Source organism: Littorina saxatilis, unplaced genomic scaffold, assembly GCF_037325665.1.
Source record: "Littorina saxatilis isolate snail1 unplaced genomic scaffold, US_GU_Lsax_2.0 scaffold_2466, whole genome shotgun sequence".
Classification (NCBI taxonomy): Eukaryota; Metazoa; Mollusca; class Gastropoda; order Littorinimorpha; family Littorinidae; genus Littorina; species Littorina saxatilis.
The window spans coordinates 10001-15612 of NW_027127460.1; the positions used below are offsets into that span (position 1 = coordinate 10001).

Here is a 5612-nt window from a genome sequence, read left to right on the forward strand (position 1 = left end):
TCTCTCTCCCTCTCTCTCTCTCTTTCTCTCCCTCTCTCTCTCTTTCTCTCGCTCTCTCTCAGTATGGTTTGAAACTGTTAAGCGTGACTTAAGGTCGCGGATTAGTTCACAGGTGAACTGTTTGTGCAGAGACGGTATCCATGTCCTACCCCCGTGTCACCACGGGCGGCTACTTTGCCCGTTAAGGTCAATGCTTGTTTTGCCATTACTTTTCACGCAGAATGTACAAGAGACCAATACAAGAAGGAGCAACTGGTCCCTTGCCTTCGCCGACGGTTTCGGAGGACGGAGACCGCAATCAAGCTTTCTTCCAGTAACCATTTTCAATTTTGCATTTTAGTTCGGAATCTTTGTATGTGGATGTATTGCTATTCTGATAGACACGTGGGGGAATTCGGGGGTTGTGATTGGATAGACTCATGAAGGCCTATTTCAACCATATGTCCATATTTTTTCACGGAAGTTGCTCAATATCTTTATCATATTTACAAACACAAACCACACGTGGTAGTTACGGTTCAACTCGAGCAGACAGTCTTTCCTTCGCTCTCATTCAATCAAAAACATGCAATTTTATTTTAACAATGCTTGACAACTCTAAAGATAATGATGAATTACCATATTAAGCTTACTTTCCGACGAAACAAGACATACGTAGATATACAATGTATGCTCTTGTACACAACGAAATCAATTTCCGATCTGAGACAGTCGTACGTTACCGCTTTGTCAAGTCTCTGAGACGAGCGCGTGCTTCTTTACCTCGCTTGGGAAAGGACTTTTGGTCAGTCAAAATGGAAAAGCAAACCACATAAAGATGAACTTTCTCGCTTTTCCACGTAGTTTGTTTGTTGTTCTTTTATTTACAAGCGAAAAACTTCAAACTTGACGTTGTGTTGAGCACGAATGCCGCTGTCTTGTCCGGTCACCAGAGGGCGGCAGTAGTGTTATGCGCAATAAACATGCGCAAAGAAAGTTCGTCTGCTCTCGTCAGAAACCAACCGCATCAAAGCAAAAACTTACATTATGCAAGTTAATAACACTATATTTTATCAAGGTAAAAGTAGCAAGATACACTCGGCGTATTATACTTGTTATTTTCAAAATATCCGACCCTATCGCCACACTGAAAACACGAAAGCTGTTATTATTTTGAATTAATTAAGTTAACGATCTACTGAAAAAAGAAGAATCTTAAAACAAAAAAACACTAAAACAAAACAAAACAAAAACAAAGCGGAAACCTGGAATTAATGTATAGACTGTGTCAGAGCTCGGTTCAATTTGATCTTTACAAGTTACAACCTTGCTTTTCCTGTGTAAGCGTATCTTGAAAATCACAATACTTCCGTCAAGCCTCGTTACAAGGGATAAGAGCAACTTTTTCATTTTGGACACATACGACAAACAGATTTGCTGCCTATGCAGAGTGGGAATATTTTTGTGCTAAATTACTGTCACAGATTGTCAGTTATGAAATCGATTCAACATTACATTCACAATCTTTGAACATGGTACCTCTACGGAGGAGAAAGTTCTTATGCAATAAAAAAAAAAAGTCTAGATGGATGAGTTGTTAATCATGTTATGCAGAAAATGATTGACGTGGAATGATAGTAACATTTGTGCTTTCGTTTCCCATTTTTATTCACGGGTCAAACAGGCAACATTCACGAGCTCCAAGTTCACCATTGCCGAGTGATGATTTGGATTACACCAGCAGGCTCCATCGCGCCATTTTGCCCATGTTTATCAAGCACATACCGGCCGCAGAGTTCATGGACTCCCCCGCCATCAGTGCTGTTCTTACAGACCAAGAAATGGTAAGTATGGCGAGCTAAGGAAAAAGTACGAAATACAGAAAACTTTACTGTCAACTGTGTCACAGGAATTTGTCTTAATGTTGCGGTTTAAACGCATATATCTATGCACATCGAAACGCATACATGTAAATGCAAAGAATAAATGGGTCATATACTTGATTCCAAAATTTTACGGACTAACGGACCAATCTAGTCGAGAACAGTACATTGGTGTTCCTCTCTCGCCCCCTCTTGCCCCCCCCCCCCCCCGATCTCTCTCTCCCTGTCTCTCTCTGTCTATGTCTCTATCTGTCTCTGTCTCTGTCTCTCTCTTAAATTTTTATTGTATCATTGTGTGTCTGTAGGTCTCAAGGACAGATTGTAAGAAAAGGCATAGCCTTAAATCTTCATCCTTGTAAAATAAAGTTCAATTCAATTCAATTCTGTCTCCGTCTATCTCTCTCTTAAACTTTTATTTTATCATTGTCTGTCTGTGCGTCCCAAGGACAGATTGTAAGAAGAGGCATAGCCTTAAATCTTAATCCTGGTAAAATAAAGTTCAATGCAATTCAATTCTCTCTCTCTCTCTCTCTCTCTCTCTCTGTGTCTCTCTCTCTCTCTCTCTCTCTCTCTCTCTCTCTCTCTCTCTCTCTCTCTCTCTCTCTCTCTCTCTCTCTCTCTCTGTACGGAGTATGTTTTGCGGCTTTCCCACTTAAAATACAAAGCTTCATATTTTCGATGCGAGTATCGTCCATTGCTAATGATTATGAAAAGATGGCTAATGATTAAATCATATATATATTATTTTATTCCGTCGGATTGTCTGTGTGTTTGTGTGTCTTAGATTTAGTCACTTTTGTTTACACTATTCAAGCGGCCACTTCTGAACGAATCCTCACATTGTGTGTGTGTGTGTGTGTGTGTGTGTGTGTGTGTGTGGCTGTGTGTGTGTGTGTGTGTTTGGGTGTGTGTGCGTGTGTGTGTGTGTGTGTGTGTGTGTGTGTGTGTGTGTGTGTGTGTGTGCAGGAGCAAGTGCACTCAAAGAGTGAAACAAGGGGCAACTCTGTAGCTGCTCGCTCTCTGCTTGACTACCTGAAGAGAAAGCACAACTGGTTTGACCGTATACTGAAAACTCTCGACAACCCCGAACTCAAACTACAAGACTTCAAAGCACCTTTCGCGATGGAGAGAGGTACATTATTTGTGCAAGTTGTTAAAAAACCGCAATTTTGCATTGCCCTTTGCTGTGAGACTGTTTGTGTTAAAAACCAATAACACTGCCTAAAAAAATATCGTAATTTAATTTGCTGATATCTACTTTAAAAGTCAATTTTGATAAGATGTCAAGCTCAGTAACTGCACACTTGTTTTGTTACAGACAAAGTCAACAAAGAAAGCTACAGAAATAGTCGGGAAAGCAGCGCGCAAACCTCAGTGAAGCAGGGTCCATTTATTACGACACTAAACGTCCAAGAGAAACCAATTATTGCCACATACTCACCACGAAAACGCCTCTTTGAACTGTGAGCACTTTCCCTCTGTTTATTTCGTTCCGAAGTCGACGTTGATTCAACAGATTACTGCTTTGACATTCTTCGTAACAGAGCCCTTGGGGAGAAGAACATTTAAAATTGTCAAGGCGAATTTTATTCTGGCGCTAAAGGGAAGTTTAAACAAGTCGCGTAAGGCGAAATTACTACATTTAGTCAAGCTGTGGAACTCACAGAATGAAACTGAACGTAGTCCGCCGCTAGTGCAAAAGGCAGTGAAAGTGACGAGCCTGTTTGGCGCGGTAGCGGTAATTGCACGCTTTGCTGCACCTCTCTTCGTTTTAACTTTCTGAGCGTGTTTTTAATCCAAACATATCATATCTATATGTTTTTGGAATCAGGAACCGACAAGGAATAAGATGAAAGTGTTTTTAAATTGATTTCAAAAATTTAATTTTGATCATAATTTTTATATTTTTAATTTTCAGAGCTTGTTTTTAATCCAAATATAACATATTTATATGTTTTTGGAATCAGGAAATGATGAAGAATAAGATGAACGTAAATTTGGATCGTTTTATAAAAATGTTTTTTTTTTTACAATTTTCAATGACCAAAGTCATAAATTAATTTTTAAGCCACCAAGCTGAAATGCAATACCGAAGTCCGGCCTTCGTTGAAGATTGCTTGGCCAAAATTTCAATCAATTTGATTGAAAAATGAGGGTGTGACAGTGCCGCCTCAACTTTTACAAAAAGCCGGATATGACGTCATCAAAGACATTTATCGAAAAAAAGAAAAAAACGTCCGGGGATATCATTCCCAGGAACTCTCATGTCAAATTTCATAAAGATCGGTCCAGTAGTTTAGTCTGAATCGCTCTACACACACACACGCACACACACACACACATACACCACGACCCTCGTCTCGATTCCCCCCTCTTTGTTAAAACATTTAGTCATAACTTGACTAAATGTAAAAAAAATTGAGATTACTGAGTGAGTGACTATTGGGTTTTACGTACTCTGCGGTTACTATGACCTATTTGGGACATACTGAGTGAGTACAGAGGTCCCAAAATACGAAGATGTGTAACGTTGATATACCTGTGGTGTTGCAAGAGTTTAATAATAAGTGTCAGCACAAAATTCTTTCGGGGATATGAAGATTGTTGTCTTGAAGCGGGCATTACATTCTACTTGAGGGGCATACCTTTTTATAACTGCATAGCATACACATCGGAGTCAGTTATTCACTGAGATTGCTGGTTTTACCTGGTCGGCCACGTTTTATTGTAACCGGACATTATTGCTCGCTGTACACTAAAGTGGGGGTCAACTCTTCCACAACGTTTGAAAATCATGACAGAGTTATTTCCGGAAAACGTCTTTTCCAGTTCACATGCGTACTCAGTCTAGAAAAGTTTACTTTCAAACCTTTTATCCCAATAACTCATTAAAACCCGGAACTCGTTTTAAAACTTTTTAAAATCTGAGGTACATGTATTTGAACAGGCACGTTTGGATTCTAATCTTTAAAACTGACGAATTGTTTTTACTTTGAATCGTCCAAATTTCCCCCATATTACAAAACTGAAAGACACTGCCAATTTTAGGCGCTTATGTTTTAGAACATGCTCTGAGAGTGAATGTTTAAAAACGTTGTCCCCTGAAACAAAAATTTCAAATAACGACGGTTCCACAGATCAAACAACAACCTGATTGGCTTTGAGTTGGACAAACCTCTTTTCACCCAAAGTTAAAAACCAATGAACTCTTTGAAATGTAACTTATGATATTGTTCTTGTTACCCAGCTAGTTATAAATGAAAACTCGTGAAAATGAAAGCAATACATGTTCATGAAGGCCATACAGAGTGCGTGTCATCAGAATAGAGTGGCTTTTTAGTGTGACAAGCTTGATTCATTCTGTAATGCTCATGTCAGAAGAAATGGGGCTTTAGATCCATGTTTGATGTTAGTGCAGTCTACATCAGATTTATTCTTAATGTGCAGTTCCACATCAAGCGCAGCTGAGCTCACCAGTACAATCTATCACGTCACTAAAGCCCACCTTTGGTCAAATGTCCTCATCACAGCTCACCATCGATCAGATTTCCTCATCACAATTCAGCAGCGCTACAGATCCTCACCAGAAAGCGGTGGTCAGGTGTCACAGCTTCCAAGTGGCCAGACGCACTCTGCGCAAGTTCCAAAAACTCAGCCTTCGTTAGCACTGGATGCAAGCAACCACCCCTCCTCGACAAGTACGAGGGGAAGTCATGTACGTAGATTACCATTTAACAGTTACGCTTTTAA

General features: G+C 39.8%; 1 long non-coding RNA gene across 1 annotated transcript; it reads left to right on the forward strand.

Annotated features, from left to right (window-relative positions):
* Nucleotides 1-1278: 1278 nt before the first annotated feature.
* Nucleotides 1279-5572, forward strand: LOC138955915 (uncharacterized). Its single transcript, XR_011452422.1, has 4 exons — nt 1279-1823; nt 2829-2994; nt 3181-3325; nt 5310-5572. It is a non-coding gene; the product is annotated as an uncharacterized lncRNA (long non-coding RNA).
* The last annotated feature ends 40 nt before the right edge of the window (nt 5573-5612 follow it).